At 38.0% G+C, this 13,516-nt stretch overlaps 1 non-coding gene across 1 annotated transcript; it reads left to right on the top strand.

Moving 5' to 3' along the window:
• The first annotated feature begins 3,297 nt into the window (after positions 1-3,297).
• On the top strand, positions 3,298-3,461 carry LOC122797377. Its single transcript, XR_006364099.1, has one exon. It is a non-coding gene; the product is annotated as a U1 spliceosomal RNA (small nuclear RNA).
• The last annotated feature ends 10,055 nt before the right edge of the window (positions 3,462-13,516 follow it).

Genomic DNA, 13,516 nt, shown 5'->3' on the forward strand with positions numbered 1-13,516 from the left:
GGAGATATGCTCTAGAGAGAAGAGGAATGAAGGTCAGCAGGACTAAGACAGAATATATGTGTGTGAATGAGAGGGAGGATAGAGGAATGGTGAGGATGCAAGGAGTAGAGGTGGCGAAGGTGGATGAGTTTAAATACTTGGGATCAATGGTTCAGAGTAATGGTGAGTGTGGCAGAGAGGTGAAGAAGAGAGTACAGGCAGGATGGAGTGGCTGGAGAAGAGTGTCAGGAGTGATTTGTGACAGACATGTACCAGTAAGAGTGAAAGGGAAGGTCTACAAGAGGGTAGTGAGACCAGCTGTGTTATATTGGTTGGAGACAGTGGCATTGACAAAAAGGCAGGAGTTAGAGCTGGATGTGGCACAGTTAAAGATGTTAAGATTTGCACTGGGTGTGACAAGGGTGGACAGGATTAGGAATAAGTATATTAGAGGGTCAGCCCAGGTTGGAAGGTTTGGAGACAAAGCCAGAGAGGCAAGATTACATTGGTTTGGACATGTGCTGAGTAGGGATGCTGAGTATATTTGGAAAAAAGATGCTAAGGGTGAAGCTATCAGGCAACAGGAAAAGAGGAAGGCCTAAGATCAGGTTTATGGATGTGGTGAGAGAGGACATGCAGGTGGTTGGTGTGACAGAGCAAGATGCAGAGGACAGGAAGAAATAGGAAACGGATGATCCGCTGTGGCGACCCCTAACTGGAACAGCTGAAAGAAGATGATGATGATGATTGCATACCTTAATAGAGCATTTCCACTGGAATGCCAAGACTATCCTCATTCCAAAAAGAGACTCAGAGAATTTCTAGAGTTGCCTCAGCACCAGCCTTTAGCTATACTCCCTGTCCTGGATGTTGTGGATGATGTTTTTATGAAATCCTGTCTTAATCTTGACACTTTACCTCCTGCCCCTAGGAAACCAGACAGGTACTACAGAGTACCTGACACTCACAAATTTTTTTTTCAAGAATCCTACTGCTGACCCAGAGATTATTTCCCAGGGGCCTAACCCATTCCTACCCACTCTCCAGGTTAGCCATGGCTCTGTGGAGCACGGCCTTGGACATTCAAGTCCATCTGCAAGCTCAGTTCCAGCCAGGCCAACAAAACTCACTGGCAGACGGCTTAAGCAGAAATCTCCTAGACCCACATGAGTGGCAAATGGAGCCCAGCACCTTTAACCTTCTGATTCAGAAATGGGGGACCCCAGAGGTGGATCTCTTTGCCTCCCCCTACAACCATCAGCTCAACAAATTCTGAACCAGGAATTATCACAGCAGGGCCTGGAAATGGATGCCCTATCTTTTCAGTAGTTAAATCTCTCAATCTTTGCCTTCCCCTCTGCCCGTTCTCTCAAGAGTATTACTCAAGATAAAACAGGACAGACCAAGGACAATTCTGATTGCCCCGGACTAGCCACGCCAGCACTGGTACACACTCCTGCGCATCCTGACACCGGTGCCACCCTTGCACCTATACCAGAACCCAACCTGCTCTATCAGCAGGAGGTACAGATTTTGCATCCACAACTGAAAACCCTAAATCTTGCAGCCTGGCTTATTCCTTGAATTCTCCCCCAGCAACCCTAAGCAAGCAGGTGCTGGACGTCATTCTTGAAGCCAGAAGACCCAGTACAAGAAAATCCTGTGCTGATAAGTGGAAAAGGTTCTGCTCATGGATTCAGTCTAAAGGAGAGGACACAACACTGCCCCGCCTGCCTCTAATCATCGATTACTTAACAGATCTACTCCACAAAGGCCTGTTCTTCTCCTCCATTAAGATACATGCCTCAGCTATTTCTGCTCATTGGCGGGGATTTCGAGACCAGAGTTGTAAGGTGTATTCTTGTATTCGGCTCCAAATGATGTACATACTAATGAGACTATAATTATGAATCGAGGTACCATTGCTGTATGTTGAAGCCTCTAAGTAAGACTGCGGTCCTAGGACAGACCATTAAGACTTTGCACTTTCATCTTGTAATCCACAGGATGATTCTCTAAGTTTTCATTTGCTTACTCTATGACATGACTGAGCAAGATAAGTGGTGTTTTTTTTTTTTTTTTGTATTCTTCAGAAGAGCAAAACGTGATACTGTGAGTCTCAACTCATGTAAAATTGAGATATTTACATATAAAAATGAAAGTGCTTTTAGAGAGAAATTTGGCTATTGTGCACCACTGCATGAGGGCTGACTTTTCTAATTATAAGATTACTGTACCTTTAGTGAAAGACCACTAGTCCCTCATATAGCAGCTCTGAATGTAGTATATATCCCTCCTAAGTGCACTTTAAAATATTGCAGTTCCCTCCCTGGATTTCACTTAAGATACTCAGACTTTCAAAATGCACAGAACTGAGTTTACTGGACTTTGCTCAGAGGCTACTCCTAGAAAGAAACCCTTGAGAATAGAACCGGCATGGCTTACAAACAAATATAGATAAATATAAAAATGTTTATTCATAAGGTTCACAAGGATTGGGTGTACTACTTTCAACTGCCATCGATAAATGCCTCAGATCAGGGTCACATTTTAAATACCGATTTAAATATAAAGCATATAGTCATACTGGCAGTTTTCATAGTGAAAGCTGAGAGGAAAAAAAAGACTTGCTTTAATATATATTTTCTGAGAAATTAGAAGTTTATATTTAATGTATAGTAGTAGTTAGAGAATGTAACTGTGGCTGTTTTGCCATAAAAACACAGATCTTGCTAGGAAAAATAACTAAATCTTGACAAAAGTCACTGTGTAGTTAAATCGTGTCTGTAAATGACTTTGTGGTTAATATAAAGCAGTTCATTTCTAAGCAGAACACACTTGGCTGATTCATTGCATCATCTTGCTGTTAGACCTTTCTTTGGCCAGTAGATTTCCTTCCCTCCCTCCTGGAAAAGCAAACAAAAGGGGTGGGGACTGAAATGTGGTATGCAAGTCATTCTCACTGAAAACCTGATAGGCCATGATGCCTGTCAGCTTGCGTGTGTGTACAATGTCTCCTGCTGGTCACTCACTCTCTGCTTGCTGGACAAGACAAACAGGACAGCCTACTGTAGGGTTATGTTTCTGTTAGCATGTGATGTCAAGCAATGTAGATTTTAAGAAAGAACTGCCCCATGGGAAATGGTAGTGTACCATAGTTTATTTACTGGATAGTGCTAGACTTCTGAACTCTGCTTGTTGCCATACAAATGTGTGATGTGATCATACAATATTTATGAAAAGATGAAATTAGAAATAGCACCGTGTTTGTAAAGTAAGGTACAGCCTTAGATCTGCCATGATATAAATTAGCAACTCATACTTACCTGGCAGGGGAGAGACCATGATCAAGAAGGTGGTTCTCCCAGAGTGAGGCTCCTCCATTGCACTTTGGTGGGGTTGACCCCTGTGATGTCCTCAAATGTAGGATACTCAACTGCATAATTTATGGTAGTGGGGGACTGCGTTCGCGCTTTCCCCTCATTAACTGGTTAAGAAAGATAGTTGTATAGCCATGTAATTAAACCGCTCTTGAAAAGAAGACCTTACATTTTCCTTGATAAAAACTAAAAACAAAAATGTCTTATCAGTGCGACTATTAAGGGGTGATGCAAAAAGAGAACATTATTTTTGATGAAATAAAAAAAAAAAAAAATTACAGAATCTTAGTACTCAGACAACTTAACCAGTTGAAAGCTCTGGTAAGTATCAAATAAGCAGTTTGCCTAGCCTCAGCTTGCTTTCCGTATAAAGTCTATTTTATTGTTTTTTTTTATACCTCACATTTTCCATGAAGAAGCATAGCAACTTACCGGTAATCTCTGTCTCAGACTCTGTAGTCTAACATTCAGTGACCTCCAGTAGAAGTCCTGTGGCAGTTTTATATTCTTCCTGTGCTCTCACTTTGCTTTGCTTACTAAAGTTTCCTGTAGTTTCTCAAATACATGCTGCTTAACTGACTACACTGAATTGTCCATAGACCGTTAATTTTGTGGCCCAGGTCCAAAAGCACCCACCGAAAAAAGTAACTCCCTTCTTAATGGAAAATGCACAAGTAAACTAAATTAGAAGCAAAGACTTCATAAGATAGCTTTTAAAAATGTATATCAAAGTATGCCAAAAACAACTGTTACTGTTATTATTGCATATCGTAGTAAAACACATCACTCAGTCACCGGCAGCTATGAATACAGCTAATGATGGATCAGCCACCACTTTGACTGAGTCCTTGGGTATTAGGCTAGTTCCTATTTCCCAAGTAGATGACACTAACCATCGAGAGCCTATTACATCCAACACACCAAGTCTATCTTTACCTTGTAATCAGCAAGGTTTGAACAACACTGAAAACTTAGGTGCAAAATCTAAAGCTACTGGCAAGAACAATACCTTTGCCGCACCTTTGCCTTTAAATTTTCCTCTCCCCTACAAAGACGCTGCACGCACGCGTTCTGGGAGCAGGGGAAGAGGAAAAAGAAAACTATCGGGAGAGACACCAGAACGGAGAAGGAGGATGAAGAACTAAACTCCTTGTTTTTTAATTTGGCGACTAGGTCTTTTTCGTCGGAAGAGCAATTTTTACTAAATAGGGGGTTATCCTTTATACCCTCTAAGCACAGTGTACTATCAGATACTCTCATAGGCTTACGCCTGTTTGCCAGAAAATTGTCTCTTAAAGTGTTGTTCAATGATGGCCCATCTGACAGTTATATATCTACCCGCAATGCTGTAACTTATAAAAGGAGAAGTTCTTTCATACCTCCGTTAATTCCAACCATTGAGTGTTTCATGCGAACATGTGAACATGATTTTTACAGTTATTACGAGCATGATAAACATAGCAATATTTTTGTAAATTTGAATCATGCGCTTAGAAACTCTTTAGATGTTTTGAGTAATGATGTGAATACAGTGTTCAAACCAGCGGATAAGGGAGGGGGGGTTGTCGCTCTAGATAAATGTTTCTATAACCAACTGATGAATACAATGCTCAGTGAGGACAAGGCCTACAAGGTCATTGACAAATCAAAAGTTGCATCAATAGTAAACTATGTACATGATACATTGTACGATCTGCTCATGACAAGATCGATAGATAAGTCCTTATATGATTTCTTGAAGATAGAATCACCCCTTATTCCGGTCATAAAGGGGCTGCCTAAACTGCATAAAGATGAATATCCTCCTCCATTACGACCCATAGTATCAGGTGACCACTGGGTCACCGAAAATGCCTCCCTTTATATACAATCTAAGCTTGGTCCGATGACAAAAGAAATACCAACTATTCTAAAAAACTCATATGAGTTACTAGAAGACCTTAAACAAGACCTAGTAGCCAATAAATTAAATGTGAATACTTTATTTGTCACATTAGATATAAAGAGCCTTTTTACAAGTATTCCCAATGATTATGGGCTTGACGCTATCAGGCTCCATTTAGTCGAACAGGGAACTTTAGACAGCAATGAGATCATGAATATTTGCTGCCTTTTGGACTTGGTCTTAAATAATAACATTTTTTTGTTTAATGACACGGTATATGCGCAAACATGGGGAGTGGCCATGGGCACTCCCTGCGCCAACGCATATGCCAATCTGGTGATTCATAGGTGGGAGAAAGAGAACATTTTTGGTGACCCTAGGTTTAATAACGTGGTCATCTATAGACGTTTTGTAGATGACGTCATAATACTATGGAATGGAGGTGCAGATGAGCATGAAGACTTTGTCAGCTACATGAATGGTACTACTTCATTCCTTACATTTACTTATGAATACTCTCTAGTAAGAGCTGATTTCCTAGACATTACTATAACAAAGGGTGACAACAACAGTTTGGCCACTACCTTGTATAGGAAGCCTTGTTGGAGGAATAGTATCCTCCACTATGATAGTTTGCACCCACGGTACACATTCCGCAACATCATAAAAGGCCAGATCAGTAGAATATTAAAAATATGTACTGATAGATTTGATGCTCTGTGCTTGATTGAGCAACAAAAATATCTTTTTATGGACAGAGGATATCCTGGTGAATTAATTAATGAAGTAGTTGAATCCACATTAAAGAATCCAGTTTCGTGGAATAAAAGAGGGAAAGCTAAGTATGGATTAGAGGAAGGTAACAGCATTAAGTATGATATTAAATATACCAATGACGTTGAGCACTTAACTAGGATTATAAAAGGGAATTGGAAAATTTTACTTTCAGAGCCATCCCTCTTGAGATTATTAGGTAATAAACCTAACTTCAGATTTAATAACTGTATGAATCTCAAAAGACTGCTTTGTAAGGAGAAATTTGAGATTAGGCCTGTTGATATTCGAGCCCAGATAAGAACAGGCACTTATGCATGTGGCCGATGTTCCATGTGTAAATTCATAAGCAGGACACAGGACCTTAGGATTCCAGGCATTAACATAAATTTTAAAGCTACCTTCTATGCCACCTGTAATACACAGAATGTTATTTACCTTGCGAGATGTGACCAATGTGATAGTTATTACGTAGGCATGACGTCACGTAGACTCAGAGACCGAGTCTACAATCATGTCTACGACATTAAAAAGAGCAACCTTACTAGTGCCTTAGCTACACACTGTGCTGAAAGACCTAGGCACTGTTTTAGCTTCCAAGTGCCACAAGTTATTAACCCGAACAGGAGAGAGGGTGACCACTTAGGCACTGTAGAAATGTTCGAACTTAGGTGGATACTAAGGCTAAAGGCACACATACCGCCTGGACTCAATACTGTTGTTAATATACGTCCTGCTTTATTAGGATCCATATGAGATAGTGGTTTTATGTACATACCAATATATAGTTTGCACCATTGAATCAGTACTATATATTATTTCTTAAGTATGCTTTGATTTACAACAGGATGTTGATCGTGGGGATTTTAGTACCAATATCCCCCTACAAATATACCTATACTTGATATGGCCACACTAATAAGTTGTGAACTATTTCGTTGAGATCTCAGTGATAATTTATACTTTATGGTTTTGGGATCAGAGCAATATTTTTTCGTTATATCTTGATAATCAACAACATATAGTCAATGAGAAGTTTTATTAACGCTCATCTACGTTTAATATTAACGATATATGCTGCTGTATCCATCATAAATTTGTTGAGTAATGTCTGCTGGTAAATTTCTGACCATTGACATCATGAGGTCCCAAACTGTGATTGAGTATTCAAGCAGTATCATATACTGACACTTGCCCAGCATTATCAGGGCTTCTTGGTAATTGAGTTTTTTATATTACTGTTGTTTAATGCACTATATGCATCTGGGGTTGAAGACGGAGGCTTGAGCTTTGCTTTCTCCCCTGACATGTTGACTACGACAGTTCTCCTTCATCGCTTATAAATAATGGCGATGTCTAACTATGATATCTGTATATATTATCATTGTTTGATGTACCATCTGTGTACTTGGGGATGTTGATGAAGGCTTGAGCTTTATCTCGTTGATTATGACAGTTTCTTTTCATCATTTATAAAATATGGCGATGTAAAACTATGGCATTTGTATACATCAAGAATGATGCATATAATGGTCTGAATATATTATGTTGCTATGAGTTCGTGTAGATGAGATAGGAATATATTTATCTTTAGACCCATGATACATCTGTTTTTTACTGTCTTTCACTGTGCTGGGCATCAGATACCAAGATGAATGCTGTTGGCTACAATATGCTTGCCGTTAGATACATAGGAGCGTTACAGAAATCAGAAACTCATAAATATATAGAGCGTAATGGCAACCTCCCCACAGCAAATGATATGGTTCAAGGTTAATAAAATAAAATAAGAGTAGAATAGTCTAAGAAGGTGAAGGAAGACATATTATGACTTATTTTTGCACGCTGATGCTTTTTACATGCTGTTATTTATTCATAAGTTTGTTTGCTGCTTATAAACTTAGAATGACAATGAACTACAAAAAATGGGATGACTAACAATTATGCTTACTCCACCTACGATGACAAGTTTATATGGTCTAAATTATTTAAAGTAGTATGATATATTTTATGTTTTTGGTCTCAGCGCATATACATACATTTGCGCATTATGGATCTGACATAATAAATGGGATCTTAAGAGGTTTTTACTAGGCTACTGTTTGATTTGCATGATGTGACATCCCAACTGTTTATGTCGTAGCATTTCCATGCTATGCAAAAAGATGCTTGGTGCATCTGTTGTATCTGTTTAAAGCTTGCTGAGAGAAGTGATGTAAGCTGATGGGTGTTTTAATCACACTAATTATGTCTTAATTAATTGGTCAATTGACAATTATTTTGTTTAATTTGATGACTGTTTTACTATATAAATGGGCGCCTTTTATGTATAAACTATAACCTGATGAAGCGCATTTGTATGCGTGAAAGCGCTTGTTTGTTCTTAAAATAAACTGGACTTTTTATTTTATCGTGGTGGTTCCTAGCAGTGTTTTTCATCCTAGTAAAACATGAAATTGTCAAAAGTTTGACAGTACTACGAATTGTTTTAACAGAAGCATTTGTGTTAATCAAAGATGGTTTCTTACAAGGTGAACAGATGTAGTATTCTAATATAGTAAGTGTTGGAAACACACATACACACCTGTACTCGGATAGCTTTGAAACACAAAACAGAAAATGTTTCTCAAGGAAAGCTGTAACATGAGCTATACAGTACAGTTGGAAGCACTTCTATGTTTGGATGTTGACAGTTAAAAGCTCACTAGGACCAAAGTGTCATAAAGAGAAATACAGAACAGATTTAAGTATTACAGTAGGTTCAGAACTAAACACTATGCAGTTTTATTCCGAAAGGGCTAAAACTGCATACTGTACAGCAGCTATTCCCAACCAAAGGTGCGCACTTGCTGGTTTAGGGGTACGTGGGAAAAAAATCAATAATGGTGGAGAAAAAATCAATAATGGTGGAGAAAGGTATTTTCCCGTGTGTGCACCAAAGTCTAGTCAAGTGAAAGTGGGTTGTGTGGGTCTGTGCTGCACACAGGAACTCTGTATAAAAGCCTGCTACCATACTTCGGAAGTTATACAAGAAAAAGAAAGGTAAGATAGTTTGACAATGGCTCCTTTTCAGCCGTAGTTTTGTCACAGTGCGATACAAAACAAACATTGAGCTAAAACGCCTCCGGCATACTTCCAATAACGCAAATAATTTAAAGTTATAAAATGCAAAATGAAGGCATTTACTGGCCGGCAGCAGTGTTGGGGAGACTGGAGTCTGCATTAAATCTGGTGAAGAAAAGAGTATGACACTCACCCCATAACTGCCTTTATCATCGCAATACAGGGAGTAGAGCGGAGCTTTTCACCACGGACTTCCACTGAAAACGGGTTCTGTCCCAGTCGGACTTTCCCGGTAACCATTGGAGTCTAATGATTAGAGACAGTAGTGCATCCCAATCAATGCAACTAACTGACTCTCAATTTTCCCGTTTTTGTAGAATGTCCTTATTTTTTCCTAATATTTTGGCTTCTCTCTCAAAAATGTATGACTTTCCAGCAAACGTTTGGATTATGTTCACTGAGTAAGAAGCCAAAGTGCAAACCCTTACAAATTGCACGCACCAATGTATTAAATAGGATTTAGTATTTTGAATAAGGCGTCGTTGTCTGTAAACATCTCCTGTTATTCAGCTTCCCCTAAACTTAATGGTCTTCATTAAATAAGTCCAGTGAAGTCAGAGAAACCAAAAAAAAAAAAAAAAAACACAGGTACATTGGCAGTTTATACTGGCATCCATTTACTGGTGGTTGAAAGGTATACAACAGTCATTTTATTAGTTGAACACATACATTTGAAGTTGCATTTATGTGTAAGCAGTGTTTGGATTGAATGTGCAGTATCTGAGTAAATGCAGACTTTATTTACCTTTGTCCGAATGGCATTTTTATTAGTACGTGATTGACATTACTATGTTTGCTTAGGCTCTTTGCTTCCTGAGTACACATCTGATAACTCACTGCTTTGCTTTTCCTCCGTAGATTGGATAACTTTTTTAAGTCTTCTTTGGAGGTGTCAGCTTGTTGTATCTGTGCAGAATTTATCCTTTTCATTTCGTAGTTAATGCCTCTTGCTGTAATCTGCACTGTATGTATAGAGAGAAGACCGTGTGATAGCTGATGACTCTGTCATATTCAGTTAGTTACAGTGTCGTCCGCAGACTGTGCTAGCTCTTTCATATCCATATGTCTAACTGCAGTGTCTTCAAAGTGTGGAGATTTTATTGACATTTGGATATATCATATACATAGTTCATTAAATAGGGATTATGACTGTGTAGCACCACATAATTTTCATAGCCACATCGTATACCAAAATGCGATGTAAGAATTTTGATGAAAACAGACTTTTACCACTTTGCTGAAGTTATGCCTTTGTCAGGTTCTTTGATAGCCACATTAATTTATAGATTGATTTGTTATATTTCATTGTTTGAATCCTTAGGTGATATTTATTTGGATAACATTATTGCAAGGAGGAGTTGTAACACTGGTGTTCAGGTAAGTAAAACTATGGAAGTCAATTTATGTTCACTGGTTGCATTAATACCCAAGTACCTAGTCTTACAGGTATAATAATTAGCACATTGCTTGAATACTATTCAGTCCAGTCAGGAGCACCATTAGAACAGTGAATCACAAAACTCATACGTTTCTCAGGTAATATTCTTCAGAAGATGAGTCCCATATTTTTGTAGTTACCAAAATACGGGTTCCTATCAGAACAATGAAAAATCTAAATCTCGAAAGCTCGGATGAGTGAAAACGCAGGTAATTGAAATTGATATTACAGTGAAGATTGGAAAATTTGCCATTTCCTCACTGTACTGCGATCTCAGAGTTGGAACTTATTTTTTGGGGGGTACAACCACAATATATATTTCGATTACCTGCGTTTTCGCTCATCCAAGTGTTCGAGATTTTGATTTTTCGTCTACGTAATATAGACCCCAAAATACTACAAGGCGTCTGGGTCCATGACAAAGTCATATTTCAGAAAAATACAATTTACCACATCTTTTCAGCAACTTTAGTATTTTATTCAGTGACATTTCAAACTGCATGATGTAATACTGCTTAGCATGTCGTATTTACATTGAAAAGTCAAACATGAATTGTTTTAGTAAAACAAATTCTGTAAATTGTGTCTTGAGAAGGTCATCCCATAATTACTCCTCATGATCTCCAAGGTGCACTACAAGCCCAGAACATAGACTGGATATATTTTCTGTTTAGCTTCTGATGTTATCTCTTTACATCACTGCTTAGTAGTTCATACACCACAAAATGTTTCTTCTCTTTTCTCATGCTTCTTGTTGCAACGTATGTTGAACTGTTTGCATTGAATTTCTAAATGAAACACTGAAATATAAAGGTTTTTGCTAGCAGCAACCTCTTCATTAGTTACAGATCTCTTTAATGTGGAATTATTCAGATGACGTTTACTTCTGCAGAGATTCTGCATATTGACTGATATTGGTAGATTTTAATGGCAAAAGTTTGAGTGGTCTTTTAAATGTTCTGAACTGGACAGTTTTGTCATTATTGGTTCATATGTTTTGTTTCATTACTTGGCTTACTGAAATATTCAAAACTATAAATTTAAAACATAAATGGTGCTTTATTATACAAGGGATATAATTTAATTATTATATTGTAATTACATTTTACAATCAGGAAAGTGAATCACGGAACTTTTGCATGGCCCCAAAGATGTGTGCAAGGGGCCTATGATTTGAAAACAGCCCAAAGTTAAACTGGGCAGGTGCATTTTCTTTGAATGTGGGTTTCAGTGCTATTTCAGTGAATGTGAGTTTTAAGGGAAGAGAAGTTTTAATGCCATGTCTGTTTTCATTGTGAGACTGTATTTCTTTGTTTAGCAAATGTCTATCAGTGTGTGTGCTATAAAATTTGAAATAAAAGTTTTAAATTAAGTCTTTAATCCGTATAGAAGTAAAGCAGAAAACGGTATGTGCACAGTTTTGAGGAATACTTTTTATGCTATGGCAAGTGGGGAAAAATGGGGAAATTACATTAGTTTCTTAATTCATTTATTAGACATGGATGAGTGGCTGAAACCTAGCACAAGAAAAGAGCTGAAGCATGATACGGAAAGTGATCAATTCCCAAGTACTTCTTGACACGTCTAACATTTTGTTGCAAAACACTAACCAGGCACCATCCTTAGTTTCTCAAAGAGGGAAAAAGAGAAAATACTGTGATGAATGCATGAAATATGGATTTTCGTATGTGGGAGATGAAGACTGTCCTAAACCCCAGTGTGTGGTCTGTGGAGAAGTGCTGTCAAATGGTAGCATGAAACCTCCACTACTTTTACAACATTTAGAAACAAAGCATACTAATTATAAAAACAAGGAATATATTTTTACAAATGCTTATCAGAAAATACAAAAAGCTCGAATTTGACATCATACTTCCTGTCAGGTAACAAAGATTATGAAAATGCGGTCAAATCTAGCTACTGTGTTAGTTACCATATTGCTAAGTGTGGTCAAAATCGTACTATAGCTGAGAATGTAATATCTCCATGTATAAAAGATGCCATTCAGTGCATGCTTGGAGAAGAACATGTGGGGGAAATGGACAGTATCCCTCTTTCGAACAATACAATATCTTGAAGAATTGAAGATATGTCTGATGTTGAGATGACAGTAATTAGAATTAAAAATAGTAACAGTTTTGCTATTCATCTTGATGAAAGCACAGATGTTGCTAATTGTCCTGTTTTGCCTGTTACTGCAAGGTATTTGAAAGAAAATGAAGTTGAAGAAAACCTTTTGCTTTGTTATCCTCTGTCAGAACACACAAGAGGTGAGGATATATTTAATGTTATCGATTATTTCAAAGAAAAGGAAATTAATTGGTCTAATCGTTGTGGATTATGTACCGATGGTGCCAAGGCTGTGTCAGGTATCTACTTCAGCCTTCACGGCCTTGTCATTAAGGTAGCTCCCAATATAAGCTGGAGCCACTGCTGCATCCACAGACAGAGTCTGGTATGTCAGAACCTTCCTCCTGAATGTTTTGGAAGAAGCTGTGAAAGTGGTGAATTTTATAAAGTCCACAAACTCAAGAATTTTCAAAGCTCTCTGTGAAGAGATGATGAGCCGTCATTCTTCTCTGTTCCTTCATACAGGAGTAAGGTGGCTTTCTCGAAGTAAAGTACATACCCAGCTGTTTGAACTTACATATGAAGTCCAGGTGTTTTTTAAAGACCATTCTTCCTTCCTGGCTTCCAAGTTACATGACTGTAAATGGCTTATTTTCCAAAATATAAACAAATTAAATTTGACTCTTCAGAATAGCTCAATAATGATCTTCAATGTCTCAGACAAAATTAAATTTATGATTAGAAAAATAGATTTTTGGAGGTCATGTGTTGAAAATGGTCAACCTGAGGTATTTGGAACTCTTCATAACTTATCTGAAAACAAGCTTCGTCTATCCTGGAAAATAAGCAAGAAAATAACTGAACACT

This window comes from Protopterus annectens, chromosome 3.part0 (genome assembly GCF_019279795.1).
Source record: "Protopterus annectens isolate FY-2018-M chromosome 3.part0, PAN1.0, whole genome shotgun sequence".
NCBI lineage: Eukaryota > Metazoa > Chordata > Ceratodontiformes > Protopteridae > Protopterus > Protopterus annectens.